The 23031-nt window shown below is 39.3% G+C and overlaps 1 protein-coding gene across 1 annotated transcript in view; it reads right to left on the bottom strand.

Moving 5' to 3' along the window:
- grin2da (glutamate receptor, ionotropic, N-methyl D-aspartate 2D, a) overlaps positions 1-14914 on the bottom strand; it is a 237814-nt gene extending 222900 nt beyond the window's left edge. The window contains exon 1 of the mRNA XM_005933743.2: positions 14601-14914. The gene's annotated coding sequence lies outside the window, so the exon portion shown is untranslated. The remainder of the gene's footprint in view (positions 1-14600) is intronic.
- Positions 14915-23031: the final 8117 nt, after the last annotated feature.

The following is a 23031-nucleotide window of genomic DNA, read 5'->3' as shown; positions in this document are numbered from 1 at the left end:
GTTGTTAGTTTTTCTGATAATTGTTCATGTCCACTGTAATGTTAAAACACACCCGAATGAAACTGTCACACTTCCTGATGATCAATTATTCAAGTGCATTTTATTAGCAGCAGCTGGTTAATTTCTGTGCAAGCGTCGCTGCACTTATCTTCCACAGGACTCTACAAAGTCCTCAGACAACTTTCTTTTTCATTTGACTGCATGAATGAAATTTATTTACAGAAGTTCACAGAAGCTTTGTGAATGTGTTCCACTTAGAAAATCATAAAGTAGAACACGCAATTTAATATTTAGAAAGACATTTGTGTAATGAATTGTATCAAACAGAGCACTCACATGAAACCTGAGGGAACATGCTTGTATTAAAACTAAAGCATTTTTTAACAAATTCAATTCCTCCTCATCAAATATTGTTATTGCCAGGCCTAAAAGATGTAGTAATGACTACAAACAGTAAATGAATGGCTTGAATTAACAGAGTTTTCATGTATTTGTTTCTATCAATATTTTTGCACAGGGTGAGCATTTTAAGAGCTGTATATTTTCTTTCTAATGGAGCGGGGATGTCAATGTTAATTTAAAACATTAATTTTACCAACATAAATGAACAATTAGCTTTGGGTTGACAAAAATTATATATCTATCTAACAGTGTATTATTGGCTGTAGATTCTTTTTTTCTTTCCACATTTTTCAGACTTATAAATTGATCGGGCTTGAAAAGTTAACTCAGAGAGCCTGTAGTGCAGTTTGCTTTTTGTGTTAATGGAGACACTTGCTGGCATGTGTTTATGGTAGCACTGACAAAATGACTGCAATGATGTTAAAATGGAGAGACAGATCAATGCACCCAGGCCCATTAAAGTAGCAAAAACAAACAGATTTAAATCTGAAAACCATTTTTATAATAAAACCAAATATATTAAAAGAAATCATCCACGTTTAGCATCATCACTGGTTATATTGCAGACTTTCTTCCACCACTGACCCACTTCGAATGCAGTTCACTCATTTTTGGCTGGACGAACCCCAGTTGTCCTCTGTTAGCCAAAAACCAGCTGGAGGCTAAGTGCCTTGCGTGCCTGCACTTGGGTAGGAGTCTTTAAGCAAGGTGAAAGTGTCAAGGATTCGAACCCTGTCTAATTGACTACATTGCATTCACTGCACTGTAGTCACTGCAACCTTGAGATGTGGCGTGAGGCAAGGATCTCATCTAAACTGCACCCTAAGCCTCTGACACTGGGAAGAGTCACGCAGGCATTTTCTCAACAACACATCAAAAATTGCCTCCCTCTCCAAAGCTCCTCTAACAATATTCAGCTCTGATTTTGGGAGAGAAGGGTATTCAGGCTGGCTGTGGGCTAATAGCCTACAAAGTCAAAAATGCACAGTGGCTGCAGGCTAATAGGCAGCCGCGGCTGAGCTGACTGAATGGCTGAAAAGGAAATAAGGCTGGTAGGAGAGGGATCGAAAGGGAGACATGAGCAGGAAGAAAGGAAAGAAAGGCCAAGGAAATATAGGATGACATGGAGAGGGAAAGCGATGAACAAAAATGAGGTGAAGTAAGAGACAGAGAAAGACTGCTAATCCTCAGCTGATGCAATGCTACAGGTGCAGGTTTCACCCTCACCTCAGTATGCTCAGTCGCTTTCTTTTCCCTTCATCCTTCATTCTTTTTCTCACCACTCGCCCTCTGTTATTCCCTGCTGCCCTTGTCTCTGAGAGCTACATCAGGTGGGGTTACAGGTGCAACGAACAAATCCCTCACCTCCCTCCTCCCCAACTCTCTCCTCAGCTGGCTCAAGCCACATTAATCCAGTGATGTAGATTTACAGCGACAGGCCGGCCCGGTGAGCCCCTGGTTAGTTCTCTTCAATTCTAGAATGTTCTTCTGAGTGTCCTTTTGTTTTTTACCCTGGTCTTTCCTCCTCCTCCTCTGCTCAAGATGCCTTTCTCATGTTCCACAAGCTGTTGTGCCTTTTTCTCATTGCTACTGATGCTTTTAACAAATTTCTTTCAAATATTTCATGTAGCTGCTTGGCTAATCCCAAGTGAAGGATTAGTGCGACACCTGACCCAGTCAGTAAGTAAAACCAAAGATGAAGAGCAGCTCACTCTGCACACGTATTCAGTCTTATTGCCATTATATCTTTTGATGGAAAGAAGGTGAATTAATGCTTGCTGAGAGGCAACAACCACCAATAGTCTTAGATTTTATACAGAAAAGTGTCATTGCTTTCATGATTTTTTTGGTAATGAAGTTTGGGTCTGTTGGTTAAGGTGCATAATGCACTGTGCAAATGTGATGGCCTGGTTTTAAATCCCTCCCAGAAATGTTACTGCATGTCATCCACTTGAATTGCTTCCTTGTCCTTCACTCTCTTTTTACCTTGAAATGTTTTACAGAGTAAAAGAAAGCTGAAAAAATAAATATATTTATTAGAAAAGCACAGCATCGTTCTTGCCCGTAAGTGTAAAAAGAGTATATTTATAACAGCTGGTCAAATTTAAAACCTGTAGTACAACATCTAATAAAAGATGAAAGAAGCCATCTATGTCCACTGTGAGCGACCATCTTTGAACAGAGGCGGGGGTTTACGACACCAACTCTCTGCCATCTATAATCCAGTTTTGAGATCCCTTCCCAGACGCCTTAACGCCCACTCACATCCTGGGCCATCTGACCTCATGATAAGGTGGGGCCAGGTTTCACAATGAACTCACCCAAAACTCTGGCTGATTGGGACCCACACCCAGTTTCACACCTTGGCTCAGGCGATTAGAGGATCATCAGGGGGTCCTTTTGTCCCTCTGTGGGGGGAAACTCCCACTAGGTTTATATATGGGACTCTCCACCATTTGACCTTAGAACTGAAGAAGCTTCTCGGATGCGAGGTGAAACGTCTTCAAGCAACTTAAAGAAGTCCAGACGCTTTTCTTTGCAAGCTCCTTTGACTACGATGACCTGGATGACTGAGAACCTTCACAGACACAACATCTAATAATGGTCAGCTGTACAATAGTTATTAATGATTTGGTAATTTTCAAAAGGCAGAATGAGCACATCAGCAGCTGCAAAGCAATCTGAGAAAATTGTAAGGTTGCTAAATATTCATATGCCCACATATTTGTGTCATGTAGGAAAATATACAGAGAGGATGGTTAATAAAACAATCTGATTTTTAGCAGAACAGGCTGCTGCCGGCACAATGGGTTTATTCAATGTGTATTATTTGCAGTAAAACAGAAGACACTTAGATGTTTTACTGGATTTAGATGTTAACTCCAGAAACTACTAGAAAACTATATACTACAATATAGTATTCTATAAACTATTATTTGTATATACTATATATTTTTGTCAATTAAACTCATAAAAAGAATTTAAAAATTGAAAACAGCAATCTGTTAAGTTAAATGTGAAACAGTAATCACCCCAATGCAATGTTGCCCTCAGAGCCCTTGTGCCCAGATGGTTATATGGATGTTATTTCGGAATGGTTAGTACCCCATGAAATGTTTTTGTGTTTGTCTCAATGACAAACACAGAAACTCCCAAAAGTTGCTAAAGGCTCAGAGTTGTTGTTTTTTGTTTCTTTTTGAGGGGGGCAAAATCAGGGAGACCTATTCACACGTGGTTAAACACACTATCAAATTGGGTATGTATCTGCGGCTGAGTAAAGTTTCCCATGTTATACTGCATATGCCCAAGCGGCCAGAAGAGGAAAAAAAAGTAAATTTAATAGAAAATATATGCATTAAAGAATAAGAAGGTAAGGAAAGAAGGCTGTATGTGTAACAAAACAAACAACTTGTTCTCCCATCTGTCTGCATCGATGTTTTGTATTACTGACATCTTGTGGCTGCAGTTGGCTTTTGTCTCTGGAAGCAGGATTAACACTACTTGCCCCCAACTTTACTGGAATCAAGCACACTAGATTTCATAGATAACTGTGTCCTGTTAACAAGAGCTGGAGCTTGTCAAGTTGAAAGACTCATGGATATTGTAGATAACCCTCTGGTCTTCGACAAGAGATTTATGGTACTTAGTGTGCTAGACAAGCTCTGCTTTCACTGATCTGAGATCATTTAACATCTGCACTTTATGTTGAAACAGCTAGCCTTAGAAAGTGAATTATCACCTTATGATTTATCATCATAACACTTATTCTTTCTCTAACTAACCACCTTGCTCAAAATCTGTGCTGTAGTGGAATCGGCAAAGAAAGCACTGACAACAGAAAGGAGATGTTAGCTCTTAATATGTGTAGTTTTAATTTAAAAAAAACAAACAAACAAAAAAAAAACAGACAAGTTGAACTAGTGCAGGTGTCACCAACACTTTTAGATTAGTGTCTCTGAGTAATCACTTTAACCAGCTGTTTTAAAACGCCACCTTTATTCTTCATTAATGCTTCTTATAGTGCGACCGTGGCTCAGGGGGTTGGGAAGCGTATCTGTAACCGGAAGGTCGCCGGTTCGATCCCCGGGCTCTCTGTCCTGGTCGTTGTGTGTTTGGGCAAGACACTTTACCCTACCACCTACTGGTGTTGGCCAGAGGGGCCGATGGCGCGATATGGCAGCCTCGCTTCTGTCAGTCTGCCCCAGAGCAGCTGTTGCTACAACTGTAGCTGCCTCCACCAGTGTGTGAGAGTGAATGAATAATGGCATTGTAAAGCGCTTTTGGTGCCTTGAAAAGCACTATATAAATCCAATCCATTATTATTATTATTATAGTAGAGATCTTTGGACAGTTTGCCAATAGTGGTTCCATAGTGTAGTAATTGACAGTTTTATCTAGCAGTGACCGATCCCTAGTTTAATCCCAAAGGGAGCTAGGAGTGGTCAAAAAAAGAAAAAAACTCCTCTGCAGTTTTCAGCTAATAGTTAATATGCAGTAGATAACTATAGAGGTAATAACGTTTTACAATTCTTCAGCAGAAATCAGTGCAGAAAGGTGAAAATACCCTGGATGAGTGAAGGACGGTGGAGGGTGTCATCTTCTCTTCACAGGTGCTGTTACCACTGGTTCGTTGAATCTTAAATAATGATTAGGTATGTAAGTAACTTCAACACAAATGCCAAGACCCAAGATTTCCCAGTTGAACGTTACATTGTAACAAGGTGATCAATGTTACTCACTTCACCTGTCAGTGGTTTTGAAGATGACCTATGTATTGATTAATATGTGCAGGCATGGATTCAATGCAGCCACAGAGGTTTTTGGGCTGCTGCACAAATCAGTTCATGCCTTGGTTGTTCGAGATGCTTAAACTAGAAAGAACCTCTTAACATTACAACCTAGGTAGTTACAGCAGTGTTCAAAGTCTATGTGAAGTAAATTCTGGTGTGTTTCAAAAGGCACAATTCACGTTAGAACATAAACAATTTGGGGGGAGATATTTTGGACAGAACCAAAATCATGCACATATCCCTGTCCCGCCATTATAAACTAAGTTAAGATTAAACATGGTCATTTCATTACATTATCAAGTACAAAAAATAAGGCATTTACTAACATACTAACAATATGTCTCAACTCTGAATATGTCTTAACTCTGTATATTTTATATATTTTATTTATTGTTTACTCTATTTAATTAGTAAAATATGTGTACACACACACACACACACACACAAATATTTAGTATACACATCCAGAAATGCATATACTATTATATATTGTACATATATTTATTAGTTTCAGATGTAGCCATTATTGTATTTTGCTTGTTTACATTATTGTATTTTGCACAACTCTGTTGCTTGTGAAGCTCGCACACAAGAATTTCACTCACATGTGCTGTACCAATGTACCTGCACATGTGATGTGACAATAAAAGTGATTTGATTTGATTTGAATATGTCAGTAAATGTGGCCCTAAAGATCATAGCACATCAGGATTAATGGCAAGAGGTCATTCGCCTCCATACAGAAGTTAAAAAAGGGTCGAGCTTTGGGGTTTTGCTCTGTAATATGAGGGGATAAAATACTAGTAGTGGAAAGACAGGACAGACCTGGGGTTATAACCCAAACACGTGGTTTCCCTGCTTCTTCTTGGTTGGTAAGAATGCAGTAAATATTCCAAAGCCTTACAGCTGAGGAAGGTGGTTAGTTAAAAGTTACTTAAGATTTCTTTTTTCTTGTGGTTGACAGCACTTGCTGTTTCAGCGTAGAGGTTAGTAACTAGCTATATTCACACCACCAATTCATCTTCCCTCACTGAATTTGCAGAACAGTTGGTCTCCATAACCAATGGCAAATAGTCTAATAGTGAAATAGTTCTTTTAAGCCTTCCCGACCACTCTGGGCACTTTCACATTATAAGGTGCATTCACCCACACAATAATACAGTACTTTATTTTGTATTCTAATTGCTTTATCTATCACACATATACATCACTGGATATATCAGGGACAGTGTGGGGTTATTTACCCAAAGATACATCATCCTGTGTACTGGAGAAGCCAGAGAATGAACCATAAACCTTCTCAGTTGGTGAGCAACCAGTCTGCCTCTAGAGCCAGAAAATCAGAGAATGTCTGATTTTCGCTACATTTCCTAATAATTATGATGCATATTGGTTAATGAAGAGTCACACTGATAGAGAGCTGTGGATTGCCACAAACACCTGTCTCCACTGTGACCATTTCACAAACTTTCATCTGGGACAACTAGAAATCGGCTGTTAGTCATGAATCAGGACGACATGAATCAGGCATCCTCCCTCCTGTCCTTCCTCCTGTCCTGCCAACATATGGTGCCATCATCATCATCATCAAGATAGAGAGCAAATTTAATTTGGCTCTAATTTAATCTACACCTCATAAATTTATGTCATTAAGTGTCACATCAGTCTTTGGTGACTCTGGTACAATAGATGTTTTCTGTTGTCCTTTTTTTTTTCTCACCCACTGTTTCATGCCAAGCCAACCAGAAACACACACATTCCTGACAACATGTCCACAAATGGGATATGTTAACTTGGTGTGCATCAATTAACTTTGACCCTGTAACACCTGTCTCACAGTGTGCCCACCATCTCCTCTACCTGTCATCTATCACCTTATTGGTCTACCTTCACTCTTCCTATTCTTTCTATCATATTTCCTCCCTCCCCACAACTTAATTCCCTTCTTCCTGTCTCCCTACATAATTTCCTTTTTTTTCATTTTCTTTTTCATCCAGTTTTCAATCCACTGTTATCTCTTCCCTCTTTTTCCTTCCCTCCCCCTTTGCAGAGCATTCATTTCCTTTTTTTACATTCTTCCTACCTTTGCTTACTGACAGTCCTTCCTTTCACGTCAGTCTTTTATCCCTTCCATTTCTCTTCCTTCCCTTCTTCACCTCTTCTTGCTTTTGCAACCACTTCTTTCTAATAGTATTCCTTTATTTCTCACTCATTTCATCACTTCCGTCCTACTCCTACCATCCTTCTTCTATCACAGTATTCCTTTTTTCCTCCCTCCTCTGCCATCCCATCAGCCCTTATCAATTTTCCTCTTTCACTTAACTTCAGTGCTTCCTTGCTTCCTCTGCTACAATTCTGCATTTTTCCTTGCCTTTTCTTTTCTTCTTGCCCTCATACTGTTTACGGTACTGTGTAACAGTTTGGAGCCACCCCTCATTTCTTTATTTTGTCTCCAAGATCCAAGAACCCAGACTTTCTTGTAATTTCTGAAGTGGTTTTGAACTATGAATGTTCTTGGGAAAGCCTGGAGAACCAAAGGTTTTTTGACATTAGTTGTTTTTTTTTTTTCCCATTAACATACATATAAGATTAGAGGACATTAGAGGCCCTTCAACAGATCCACTACTGTTTGCCAAGCCTCATGAGAAACCTCAGTGGAAGGGTGGGTATCAAGAAGCCATTCTTTAAGAAAGAAAACAGGGAGAAACAAAAAGACTGAAGTATGCTTAATTCATTTGAAAGGTTCAACTATATTCACACATAACTGTTGCATCCATTTTCCCCTGCAAAATCTAAAGACATGAGGGATGACTCCAGACTTTTCCACAGTACAGTACGTCCTTTAATCTTCCAACGTCCTGTCATCATCTCTTTTTTGCCTTTCCTTCTCTTTCTCCTCCTTCACCTCCCACCTCCATGCCAATCTCTCTTGATTTGGCACTGCAGGTTTACTTAGTTCCCTCTCTACACTGTTGACAGTGGCACAGGTTCTGAATCAGATATGCTCAAAGAGTGTGTGTGTGTGTGTGTGTGTGTGTGTGTGTGTGTGTGTGTGTGTGTGTGTGTGTGTGTGTGTGTTAGGGGCAATGGAGGACAAGGGGAGTCATGTCAGTGTATGATGAAACACACCTAGAGATGAATGCAGGTCCATTCATCTCCTTGCTCTCAGGCATCCATTCACAAAGGCTGATGGAGCGCACTGATAAAAAAGAATGAAGAAAATAAAATCAGCAAACATGAACGGTCTGACTGTGAGTAGGAGGGAACAGAGGAGCGAGGAACAAGTAGACAACAAGTAGTCTAAAATGGAATGAGGGAAGGATGTGAGGGAAAAGTACTGAGGTGAAGGAAAAAAACATGGATGAGGGATGGGGAGAATGGGGGAAAAGAAGTGGAGAGATTTATTGAAAAGGAGTAGAGAGATGCAAAAGGAACTGAAGTAAGCATAAAATGTGGAGCAACGGAAGGAAGAAAAGGTAAAAGGTCAGAGCAAATAGAAGACGAGTAGCATGAAATATGAACCACTGCATGCAATCATAATACATTTTAAGGATGTGGTTTCAATTAAGGACAACCTAGACCTGACCCTTACACCAACCTTCCTTTAATGCCACGAAATAACAGAAATGTTCCACAGGTAATTCAGGGATATCACGCAGGAAATGGGGAAAAAAGAAGAAAAAGGAAAGAAGACAAAAATGAAGAACTGAAGGAAGATAATGGACAAAGGAAAGAAGAAGAAAATGAAAGACGAAATAGAGGAACGAGTACTAAAAGGATGGAGTGAAGGATAGAAGGAAGGAAGAATGAAAGGCATGATGGTGGCAGTATAATCAGAGACCAAAGATGAACAGAAATAATCAGCATAATGAACACACAAAAAGCAAGAAGAAAAAATAAACAAAGTTAGGAGAAGAGGAACAAAAAGTATAAAAATGACCAAGATATTGGAAGAGAGGTAGAAATGAATGAGGGAGAGAAAGAATACAACAGCAGGAAAACAGAAAAGACAGGGAAAGAAAAAAAAAGGTAAAACAAGAAAAAACAAAGTTAATCAATAAAGCAAAAACTGAATAAAGTCCATCCGACTCCTGAAAATGACCCAAAATGGCTGAACTCATTTAGCCTGTCGCAGCCCTTCAGTGGATATGATGTCATTGCCACACACTCACTCCTGTGCTCTCTCTCCCACTCTCGTGTGTGTAAATGTGTTTCAACAACACTTGGGGATTATGTGACTGAAATGAAGTATTCAGACAGCTTAGTGTCACAATTAAATGTGTGTGATTTTGGCAAAGAGACGGAGAACGAGAGAGGAAGACTGACAATGAACGGTGAGAGAGACACACACACAGACGGGCAGCGTCAACCTTCGGTCGCTCTGTCTGTCTGCCACTCGCTCTGCTTCGCCACCACTATGCTGTGATGGATTGTGGGAAGTGATGACACATGACAACTTCTACTGCTGTATTCATACACAGAGACACAGCAGACCAGGTGGCAGCTTCAGAGAGGCACCTCTGCACACTAAGTGGGGGGTTTGAGTCATATCTCTCTCCTTGTCAGTTTGCTTCTGTAGTCCCTTTTCTTTCTTGACCCGTTCTTTCCTCCCTTTCTCCTCCTATTCCTTAGATTTTCTTATTTCGTTCTTTCTTTGTTTACTTTACAGGTGGTGACAGCAGTCACACGGTTTAGCCTTACCAGCATCCTGACAGCTGTAGCTAACAAGCTACCAGATGCTGTTAAACTCTGTTGGCCTCACAATTTTTAAAACTAATTTTACAGTCTGTTCGCTCGGTAACCTGGAAGTCTAAGTGGCTTCAAGGTAAGTTAAAAGAAAATTACAGATAAGAAATGTTTCTTATTTTAATGGCTTTAACTATTGTTTCTAACACTGCACTCACAAAAGACCTTTTCCATAGCAGACAACTAGCCTTGTCCCAAAGGAAGGTACAGCTATATAACTGATTGCTCAGTTCCACTTAGATGGGCCCATCCTTTTTTGCATAATGGTTCACTGTCACAGTGTAGTGAGTCCTGGTTAATTTCACTTGTTTTCCCTGCACCAGTGTAAAATGTCTGCTGTACTGAAAGTCTGCCCTCAACATTCAGGCTCACAGAAACACTTCTGAAGCCTGCTGCCCAAAACAGCAGACTGCAAACAAACTAAAAAACTTGAGGCTTCTCAAGACATCGACTGAAGTTGCTCTTTCACGAATGTAACACATAGCAGAAGGCAGCCCGCTTACCAGACAGCCTCGTGTCTGGAAATACTTTGGTCCTCCATGTTTAAATGTTCAGGATGTGGGACACATGAAGAACACACATTTACTTCAGCTGTTTTTTGTGCACTATGGAACTTTGTACGAGGAAGCTGGCAGGAAAAAGACATTTGATGGACAATTTGACTGAACTACACATTTGCGTTCTCACATTCAGCTCTTTTGGTTAATGCCTTCAAAGGTTCGGGACTGCAATGCAGGTATAAGAACTGCATAAAGCAAATTATGTACTGATAATCTTTAAAGTACAGTATGTGCATCTGAAATGTCAACAGAGAGCATACTCATTGCCCATGAGTATGGTGAACCACCCGCATCCCTAAAGCATTCAACCTAGGGCAAGCACTGGATAGTAATTTCACAGTTCACCAAGTAAATTTGGCTAATCTCTTGTCTTGTTTACAACCTGTCTGATCATCATCTATGGCCCTTTTTTTGGATCTTGGCTGTTCACATGGTGTGTAAAACACTGTAATAAACCAGAATTATGCACTGACAGATGTAATCCCCCAGAAGCTGTTGGTATCCATCACACTGGGCCTCTGTGAACATGTGCAGGTGGTGTTACACATCAAAATTTGCATTGATGTCTGCTGTTATATTTCCCAGTATAATTAAAATGTACAACAATAACTGGCTTTGCAATCACTGAATCCTGAGTTTTTGTTTAAAGTATGCTAATGTGTGCAGAGGCTGCATCTGCGCATAGCTGCGCAGAGTTTATATCTGCCCTCGTGTCTATATCTCCTTCATGAGAAATGAGTAATGTCAGCAGGGCAACCAGGCTTTATAAAACACATTTTCTGAAAACATCCCCAGAACATCATCCTCACAAATAATGAATTCAATACAGTACAGTACAGTCTGCAATTCTTCCTTTCGCCTAAACATGCACCACTTCGTAGCCCACAGATTCCTCTACCTGTAGACATCTACTTTAAATCTCGTGCTCTGGTGCAGTAACATTGTGGAAAAAGTATGAATATTGTAAGAATGAATGATTGTGCTAATTTGTTAGTGCAGGAGATCATGGCTCTGTGGTGTAGAGCAGCTATAATGATCCTGCTGTTCTTGAAACTAAAGGCTGCTAGTTGCAGCTTCAGACCTGATTTGTCCCTTTTTCCCCCCCGCTAAGAATTAGAGGCAACTGGTCTGCAGCCACAGACTGCTTGTGTCTTTTAAAAAGTTAAATATGTTAAAGCTGCTAAAAAAAAAAATTCTTGCTTGGACAAAAATCCCTTAAAAATAGCAAAATGTAAGCAGTGGTTATACTGATTTCAGTACTCCTTGGTGTAGAACCTACAAGGCAATAAAGACAACTGGATAGCAGTGCACACTGGAGATTAGAGAGCAGTTTCACCTTCTGTTTTCTTGTGCAGCTCAACCACCAATTAATTCCAATTTTGCTCAGCTCCTATTTGGTTATTGCCAGACTTTTGCAGGCATTCAGTGTTTCACAAACATTCAGTGTTTTTTTTTTATGCACATGCTAACTACGGTAGAAGTCATTATAGTAATACGGTACTTTCATTACAGATCACTACAAGAAACATTAGTTATTTCAAATGGATCACTGAAGATCAGGGATTTTTTTAGCATTGGGAAAATATCACACTTTGGGTTAAAATACAGCGATTATCAGAGGTCAGTTTTTCAGCTTGAAAATCTTCTGAGGGGATGAATTACAGATGTAAACATATGTGATGTAGGCGTGAAACCAGACCTTGAATTAATATACAACATAAATATATATATATACAGTAAGTTTCTAAGTCTTACTGGCTGTCATGGAAAAAGGACAGTTTGTACATGTACATAAGCTAGTAGCAAAGCATGAAATGGTAATTTAAAAAAAAAAATGTTTCTAGGCCACGTGATTTCATGCATTTGATATGCTGTGCCACATGAGACACAGAGCTGTTCAACATGAATGTAATCTGAAGGGATACTTGGCTGATCAGTAGATCAAATCATGTACACAAGCACCTGCATTTGGCTTTGCTCTGCTCATCATCTGATTCTTGGAGAGATTTTATTTCTTTTGCATTTAGAAGAAGAAATAGTGCCCTTTTTGTCAACTTTTTAACTGCAGCTGTATATTTTAAACTTAATTAACATCACAAGTGTTTGCCCTATAAAGTGGAATATTTGTAGTCTCTGGGTTTTTTTTATCACCTTTTCTGCTGTTGGACCATTATCTGTCATGGTCTAACCTCCAGTGAATCTGACAGCAACTGCAGTTGCCCCATTTATCCTCTTGTTTCATTTCAAGGTTCCTGACATGACAAAAGGCCGCCTTATCCTCATCACCTTTGAAGTCATGCTGCGTGTATGACCTCAGACTCACATGATGTTTTGGCAAGTTGAGGGCTTCACAAAAGGAAGGGGGGGGGAAGTGAATATGGAATAAGACTTGTGGTGTGTGATAGTCTGAGCCAAAAAGCTACCATCTTTATCCATCACACCTTGTCCAGCTTAAGTACCTAACAAGAGATAAAACGCCTGGATCGGGCCAAACAGCCCGCTGGCGTCAGAAACAGCATAATGAAAACTCTGCTGCCTCAGCAGTTGAACAGTGGAAGCAGGAGATCAGCACAGCCAAGATGTTTTTCCTCTACTACGAGGGGCATAAGGTCACACAAACATGTCCAAGATGTCAATCGTGATTGAATATAAGACAGAAATGTTGATACTGTTGCTCTCAGCTTGGGTATAGACCCTCAATAGCTCCAGCACTTCTAGTTTCTGAAACCATGAAATTAAAAAGGAACAATGCCAACATATATCCATTCATCTCAGTTTGAAGCTTATAGTGAAAGGCAGTAAACAATACCTATGAGCATTTAAGTAAGAAAGGAATCCATATCCACACTCCTATCTAGTTGTTTCACGCATCTGAAAGACTTCTATTTCCCTGGGAATAGAAAATGGGAGTCTTTACTGTTAATGTCACACTGACCATCAACTCCCACTCTGCCATGTAACTCGATTACAGACTCAGCCACACTCATACAGTCTTCTGTATAGAAATAGACGGGATGAATAGTGTGTTTATACTACATGACTAGAAATTCAATTCACAGTGGGCTCAAGCCAAGCGTATATCCAAACTGTTGAATCAGCCACACGCACACACTGCTGGAACTAAATCATCATCAGTGCCAGAAGTGTTTTATCTTATTATGTTTTAAGGAATAGTGTGTGTGTGTGTGTGTGTGTGTGTGTGTGTGTGTGTGTGTGTGTGTGTGTTGGTTGGAGTGAAGGAGCAGGAGGAGGAGAAGGGAGCAGGGAGGGGTTCATTCTCCTAGCTCTGAATCCCAATTTCCCCTGTCTGTCCTGGGGAGTGATCTTCACGCACACAGCCTGCTGCTTGCTGGTGCACCAGCTGCTGATGCGCGCGCGCACACACAGACGTATGATCCCGGATCTGATAGCTGCCCTACAGCTAATAATACTGAAGCAGGGAGAGCAAAAGGGGTGAGAAAGACGAGGTTTGGTTGGGGTAAACAGTGGGTGGAGGGTAACAGATATGTGAGACCCCTGAGGTGCAGTAAGACAGAAGCTGGAGAGGGCAAAACGCACATATGCGCAACAACCGGTTGGAAAATTGCAGAATGCAAATGCCTGTATGGTGAGGACGCGAAAAGGCATGTATGCGGTTTTTTAGAAATGTCACATCTGAATCACAGCTGCTTTCATCTGTCTGTCACTGGCAGCAACTTGCGCTCTGACTTCACGCGTGACAGGCTGATTGAGGAGGGATGGAAGGATTGCGCACCGGTCCTTACGTGTGTGCGCGTCCGGGTGAAAGACAGACACGCACGGCCATGTAGCCAAGCACGCGCATCAATGACAGAGGGGTCAAAGCCTCGCGCACCGGCCGGCTGCGTCCTAGCCGTGACAGCACGAGCCAGTAGAAAGTATCTCGAGATTCACATACGTGCACAACGAGCCCCGTAGAAATGCAGCAGAACATCTCACATCTAACAGCCGGAATGTGAAGGGCAAAGCCAGAGACAGTTGTCTGAGACACGGCGCAACATTTTCACCTTCAGCGTAAAAGACAAGAAAGCAAAAGGGGGAAGAGAAGAGGGTCCAAATTGAGACATGACAGGAATCTACTCACTGTTTTCAGGAGCCCCGCACTCTTTTTCTTCTCTTTTTGCTCTCCGCGTCTTCTCTCCGTGCACCACAATCCATCCGTCCATCCCTCCGCTGGACATTTCCTGCGGCATAGAGCCTGATCGATTCTAATGTTGCGGGATAATGTCCTCGGGATGAAAGCGAAACATCTCACCCCTCCCGACAAAAAAGAAAATAGCAAAGAATCGCGCGCACGCACAGTTTCGACCTTTCCTCCACTCGGCGAGGCTACATGTTGCTGACTGCTACCTCTCTGTCCCTCTCACTCACTCTCTCCTCTCCCGTTATTTTGTTAAAATTCAGTATGTACGCTCCGTCACCTAGCAACGTCTCTCTACCTCCCTCTCTCTCCCATCCACCTCTCTGGGTCCTCATTACTTCCTCACGACACGTGTTGAATGCTAAACTAAGTTGTCCGATGTAAACTGTTTTATTTTAACTTCACCTAAATATTTGTTTCTTCTTTCCTGTAGCCTTCATCACTAATCTCTCTCCCTACCCCACCATAGACCTCATCCTCTCCTTCATCCTCCACCTCTGTCTCTCCATCACTCCCCAGGGATGCTTTTCCTCTTCTTTTATTTTTCACCAATTCACTCAAACATATTTTTTATACCTGTGTTTTCGTGCGGATCTTCTTATTTTCAGTCCACACTAAAATTTGAGGGACACAAACATATGTACAGAAAAAAAAGGTAAAAATCCAAATATGTTTTATGCAATTCATTTTAACCTTGTATCTATCTACACTAGTATATTTCTTATTCTGATGACTGAATATGTATTTTAGAAGTGCACTTGCTGAGTGCAGCACACAGATTGTTTTTTGGTAATCACTGTTTATGGAAATTAAGAAATAGAGAGGCAGCTCATTAGCCTAGAACAGAACTTTGGCTGGCCTTTGTTATTGCTTTCATCCAGATAGTATTTTTACATAATTGCATAATCAGATGTTTATAATTTGGGAAGCCAACGGCTAGTGTGCTGATTTAGACTCTGGGGGCAAAAGCCAGTTTTTCATGGCCTCCAGTGGCGATAACAGAACCAGGATTTTTGTTCTTGATCTGTCTATCAGTCATCATTCATGATGAGGCATTTAACAAAATAATAAAATGACACTTATTAAAAGATGATTGTCAATGTTTTCATGTCTGCTTGTTTTTTTTTTTTTGTTTTTAATAAATATCTTAGAGTTGAAATCTGTCAGTTTCTCTCCACATTAATTTTTTACAAGCATCCAACAAAAATCTGTTCAAACATGATTGGTCAGTCGTACTGGACTACAGATGGAAACATTTAGGTATCAGTTTAGTGGCACTTCTCAAACATTTTGTAACAACAAATATCAATCAATCAATGTCAATCAAACATAGAAAAATAGGGGTTAAAGCTTAATTTCATGATGATTAATGATCATAGCAAACTCATTTTGATGTATTTTTGCAGTCCTCATCAGCACCATCAGCACCTGGGCCCACCACAAAGTTTCAGTTTATATGAACTGAGTTATGTAAGATGCAATCATTAAACATAACTAATACTGACTCGTGGTCTTAAAGTGAGAGTCGTTTTTTCAGGGATTTTTGCCTCAATATGTACAACACAGCTCTGCTGATGCTGTATAACCCAGCAGAATATAAATATGTTAAGTCCCTAGGTTCTGTAAATGAAAAATTTGGTAAATTATCAAATGTAATCCAGTTTTCAGCGCTTACAGTGTAGCATGTGGGTATCAGCGCTATCAGCGCTAAGACTTGTTCTGTCTTCCAGTCATTGCTACCTGATGTACATGCATACAAAAAAATTGATACGGTGGTGGTTTTGAAATCCTCTTTTTGCTCTTCACATCAACTGTTTACCTGCTTCCAGTATAAGCCTCCTCAAACACAGCTCAGAAGTCCTTTTCTGGCTTCAGAAGCTTAAAAAAAGATCACAACCTATATTCTGCATACAAGCAAAACAGAAAAATTAGAATCAAAGAGGAATTTCTGAAAAAAAAAAGTTATAATCATCACAAATTCCTTTTGGTTTGTCTTCCCTACAGAAAATAAACCATATTTTTTCTACAGAAATAAACATTCCTAATAGTTTAAACCCTAATTTTCTGGTGGTCAGCATCTCTGTCTGCAGTGGTTCTGTTTCCCACCACTGTGGTCTTCCCCAAAGTCTAACAACTACTTCTTTGTAGAGAAGTGCTGATTTGCACCACATAGTTCAGTTCAAGTCAATGACAACAACTGCAACCTTAAGTCCCTACAATAATACAGAGAAAACCCCAACAATCAAACCCCTTTTGAACAAGCACTTAGTTAAAGTGGGGAGGAAAAACTCCCTTTCTACAGGAAGACACCTCCGGCTCAATCAGCCATCTGCTGGGACCGGATGGAGGTAAATGGACTGTTTCTTATAAAGCGCTTTTCTACTCATCTGAACACTCAAAGTGCTTTAAACAACTTGTTCATTCACCAAATCACACCCATTCGCACAAGCACTTTTTCCTAAACTGTTTTTCCTAAGTGCTTCCTAACTAACATTCACACATCATTCATACTCGATGGATGCATCAGAGAGCAACAGGGGGTTAGTATCTTGCCCAAGGATATTTGGCATGTAGACTGGAGCAGACTGGGATCAAACCACCAACTTTCCAGGCAGTAGGTGATCTGCTCTACCACCTGAGCTACAGCCACCAGGTGATGTGAGGAAGACAGGACAAAAGACACGCTGTGGAAGAGAGCCAGACAGAAATAATAACTAATGATTAAAGACACAGTGGTTAAAGTTAGAAGGGTGACGTGTATAAGTCAGATATCATTTCTCTTCATATTGCTCAAGTATTTTTATTTCATGCTCCTTTATTGCTATGTAGTTTAGAACTCTTTAATCTACTAAATAGACATAATTCATATAAGATAATTAATACACAGCTTGCAGAATATGATGAAGCTGTACTAATAGCGTCTAACTCAGTAGAATAGAAAATAGCTGAAGTTCAAGGCTGATTTTTTTAATTAAAAAAAGATACTGAATGTATAAACTATTTCAATCTCTAAGCTTAGAAAAATAAGGAGTTTAGTGATATAAAAATGGGGATTTGTAGGTTGGTAGTTTTTAAAGTTGATTTATTGGAGATATATATAATAATAATACATATACATATATATATATATATATACATATATATATATATATATAATATATCATATATATATATAAATATATATATATATTATATATATATATATATATATATATATATATATATATATTATATATATATATACATTATAAATCAAAATAAAATCAAAATATATAAATAATAATATACAAATATATACATAAATACTATACATATACATACATATAACATCATACATATATACATATACACATACATATACACATACATATATAACTATACATACATATCACAATAAATATATATATATATATAATATATAGTCATATATATACACCATACATATATACAAACAGACTATAACAAATATAAATACTGTATAAAACAGCACAAGCAAACACCAAATTGTTACGTTTTTCCGGCTTTTGTTTGCCTCCTCTTCACCTCACACTTTTTCATTTCACTCGTTTCTCAAATCGAGTTGTTATTCTGGACTCTGCTGTTATGAATGTGAAACAATGCATTTCTCATTTTATATTCTGATTTTGAATCAGCATTCGCTGCTTATAAACATAATTAATGAGGTGTGATGAAAAACATGTACTTGACATTTTGCCGTTTTATCTTCTAATTGTGGAACCAGAGTTCTTTCTCACGGCTGCTTTCTCTCCCGTCCAGAGCGGAGAAAGCTGACTGCTGCTGTGGTTTATTCTTTACAAGTTCCCCGCTTGCTCTTCTCTCTTTAACAGATTCCTGTCACATTCACCGGCTTGCAGTTTCAGATTTAGCCGTCAAAATGAGAAAAATCTTTAGCCAATTAGCTTAATTTAACATCGCTTGTATCTCTGTAAATCATTACCTTCCTCAGTTGTCAGAATGACTCTCATTCACATGTAATTACTACAAAATGTTCCCACCACAAGATATTTGCATGAAAACTGCGTCCTTGTTATCACTTTGACTGATCATCAAATGCTGGAAAGCCGTTTCATTGTAAGATGCTTGTAATTGTGAGTGCGCGAGGTTTATTTTTAGCTTCAACCTCATTGTAAAGTCTGCAGTACATTCAGCGCTAAAAGGTGAAAAATTAGCTTTTTTCTGCCTTATCTGGACTGAAACTATTACACAGCAGCAGAGTAAGAAATGAATGATCCCACAGCCTTACTGTTATCTTCCAGCCCATCATCGTTAATGGACCTGTGCCTGAGCGAGTGAGTTGTGTAGTGTGTGTGTGTGTGTGTGTGTGTTGTGGTGTGTGTGTGTGGTGTGTGTGGGTGTGTAGGAGAGAGAGAAGAAAGAGACAGAAATAGAAAGACAGAAAGAGATATTGTTGTTGTTCGTGTGTGTGTGTTTTCATTCCTTTTCCCAACACTTGCTCTTTCCATGGCTGCCACAGTACATGTTGTCTTCTTGGCATAAATATAGAAAAGACAAGCAGCAGCCGGTCAGTCAGCCGGTTCGCAGACATTTAAAAATAGGCCCTAATCATCAGACGAAGGCTCAGACGGACAGACAAGCGGCCATCTTGGTTCTTGTTTACGCTGCGGTGCTGTTGTAAATTGGACTCCGGGAATCGACTTCTGGGCTCGAAAAAGCCTGCCTGCCTGCCAGAGTACAAATAAAGTGGAGAGAGACTGGTGGGCAAAATACAAAGAGGGTAACACTCAAATACACACACTTTACAGATTAAGATGGCACGTACGCACACTTGTGCATCAGCAAATAGACAAAATACACACTGTCACATGCAGGCGCTCACTCATGCAAGCATTTCACAACTATTTCTAATGACTAATCCCCCTCTTGGGATGACACTAGCTCCATTACTCATCCATTTTTGTTTTTCGAGTCAAATAGATGTTAACCTGTCATTAGTATCTAGATCATTAGCGTTTGATAAGAGAAGCTGCATTCAAAGCACTGAATTATTAGCAAAATATCTACTTTAAATATCAAAAGTGAAAATACTCATTAGGGGCAACTGTTATGCTTTTTGTTTTAATTGCACTCATATTTAAGCATTATTTTAATGTTTGTTCATCTGCTTTTAACTACTTTGCTAATGGGTTGTCAAGCTTGCAGAAAATTGCATCTTTTAAGCTCATCCTGTTAAGCGTATGTATTATATTGATTCTTTAAAATCAGAAGGGTTTTTTTGTTTATGTGGTTCTTAATCAAAAAAGTCCCACATATAAACACTGTAATATGAGATTAAAGGTAATGAATGAGAGATGATAAAAATAAAGGAATACAGAAAATTGGAATTATCTATGAAGAACATTGTTGTAAAATTAGGGCCAATCTTCAAACTTTTAAGCAAATCAGACCCTGCTCACCATTTCAAAGAGCTCACATAATCTAATTTTTCATACCTATGTTCCCATACATATTTCAACTTTCTAAATTTTTAATAAAAATATGCAGTTTTCTCAGTTTTGATCCGTTTATTCATTACCTTAATCAGTCACTCGTTTGATTTACAGTTCTTCATCATTAGGTGCTGTCAGTGCTGATGTCTCTATACCATACTAGTCACATGAAATACATCATAAATAGATTTAGACAACGCAGCCTTCCTTTGCACAAATTTCATTCTTAATTAAGGAGAAAAATTTGGAACTTCCAAACTGTGAGTTTAAGCCAAAGTCAGGATTTTAAACTTTCTGTAAAACAGTCAAGTCCTGGTTAAAATCTGGCCACAAATGCAAAAACAGCATTAGCTAGTTGTGTACATGAACTCTAGAAATGTTCGGTGATCAGTTGTTTTATTTTGGATTTTTCCTGCCACTATTTTTCCACCAGCAGCTTATAGATACTAATTTTTCTACACAATTGAACAGCATGAAACAAATGACTCTGTAATATTACTCTACATCTATGTATAAATCTATGTACGCACTGCTTTCTTGTTCTTTTTCTTCACAAATAAACTACTAAATAAATGAAATAAGGTGATAATAAAGTTCACTACCTCGAACAAGTACTAAAATAGAACACCTGGCATTAATATCACCACGTCTCCCTCCTATCGCTGCACAGCTGGTCCACAACTGGACTCACCATCTCATTACGCATCTTAAGGTCAAAACAAGTCTAGACATCTCTTTAAAAATAAGGCCTAACTTTGGTAAAAAGTATTTTCTTTTAGACAGTGAAGCTGCAGTTTATTAGAGCATTCTTGTGACACTGTCTTAGTGTAAAGCAAAAAAATAACAAGCCAACAAGCAGTAGTTGAGTCGCCTTTAATTGCCATTGTCTGCAATGGGCCTGGGATCACTGTGATGTCACAGACTGCTCTGTGGTCTTATGTTTAAACAGTATATATGGTTTAAATGATTAAAACTGACTTCCTAAATAACAAATTACCCATAAAGTTAATAAGGAGTTGTCTGCTGTTTCAGTGGCATTTCAGTATGTGTGCTGCAGCTTGTCAGATGTGCTCCACTTTCAAATATAGTGCACAAACATTCACCTGTCAACTATATAAAGCCAGTTTAGACATAGATGTCCAGGCACATCACTGAAAGGAGAAAAACACTTTATAATTTCTTCTTTTATCAAAACACTGACACTTTCAAACTACCGGAAAAAAAAACAGTCCAGGAAAAAATAACTCATAATGTCAGACACTCCAGTTTGTTCTCATTTTTAACAGCTCCTCTGACATCTCAGAGATGTGTAGAAAGTGTCTTTTGGCACAGGTGCCATAATATACTTGGTCATGGCAATAATGATAAGAGTTTCACTCACAAATAGACCCATCAGAACCAATCACATCCTAACCCAAACCAAACCACAATTGATTCATTTAAATCTAAGTAATTACTGATACCCAAATACGACCCAGTGGTTTTTGGTGCCTAAAACAAACCCAGCTGTGTGTGAAGAGAGACAAATCAAAAAGTCAAACAAGGAGACACAAAATCGCAGTTTAGGAAACCTGTGATGCTGCTTCCCTCCTACGTGCATTTCACTCTTTAAAACAGTACCATGAGCAAGTACAATGCATTTCAATTAAATAACGTTGCAACTATAATATAGTGGATCACTCAACTCACATTTTTGTGAGTCACATGTATAGGTTCTCCCTCTTGTTTGTTGGTTGGTTGGTTGGTTTAAATCTGCCAGTCGACTCAGAATTACTGTCCACCTCAGCCACCTCCCTCTTACTCTGAATCGCTTCATGTATACACTGCTTTATTCATTCTTAAAATATTTGATCCACTGTCCATATAAAACATGTAATGTTAAAAATGTCATGGCACAGATAGTCAAACTGGAGGAAAGCTTATTAATGGTACAATTCAGATTCATTTTCCACACAAAATCCAAAATAATTCTGCATCCCAAAAAACATGGAAGCTGCACAGATTCCAGCTAAGTTGGGATACTGATCCAAAGCAGGTTTGCTACAGTCTTAACAACATTCAACAAGTTGAAGCTTTGATAAATTGGGTCATGTCTCTAGCTTGCAGAGTGAGAAAGTGTGTTCGAGCGTGTGCACACGCTTGTGTGCATTTGTGTCATTCAGCAGTTGTGGGCTACAACTGTGAGAAATTACAACCACAGCTGTGAGCATAAATCATATTTGACTTAGTAGATGATACATATGAGAAGAGGTGCAGATTGGAATCATTAAAGTATTTCAATAGCAGCATCTTAGTAAGACTAGAAGCGCTGTTACCACACGTGGTGAACTAAAACAGAGTCCGCAGGACACAACAGAGGAAATACTCATGAATCTGTCAGGGGGTGTCTGGAGGCTGGATGCTAACCGTATAATAATATGTGTGTGTCCTCACTTTCTCTGACGCTTGCACAGTGGATGTTGATGGGTGAGCACTTCAGTCTGGAAATAGCTCTCCCTTTAACCTGCCGAATGGCTTTGTAATAACATCCTGTATAATGTGCAGTGTAATGCCTTCTCAGATGATGATGCATCTGCATTTGTTGGCAGAGAAAAAGGTCTGGTAAACGGTGCTCTCATGACCTGCACATAGATCGAAACCCTGGTTTGATAAATGGTCAAAGCTGATGCCATTACAAAGATGTATTTCCTCAGTGCAGCTCTGGTGATTTCAAATAGCAGGATGCTTATCATTGTTACTAAAAGCTACTTATCCTTGTCTGTCCTTAATTATATCATTCAAAGAACTGGATAGCAAGGAGCAAGAAAGATGTCGTAGCATGACTACAACCTGCTTTATACCACCAAAAAGAGAGATCATGGCTGACTTCAACTGTTACTAAACAGTTTCTTACAGACCTGTATGGG

Source organism: Haplochromis burtoni, unplaced genomic scaffold, assembly GCF_018398535.1.
Source record: "Haplochromis burtoni strain Fernald_Lab_line unplaced genomic scaffold, NCSU_Asbu1 Contig_168, whole genome shotgun sequence".
In the NCBI taxonomy this organism is placed as follows: domain Eukaryota; kingdom Metazoa; phylum Chordata; class Actinopteri; order Cichliformes; family Cichlidae; genus Haplochromis; species Haplochromis burtoni.
This window is presented reverse-complemented; position numbering and strand designations above follow the sequence as displayed.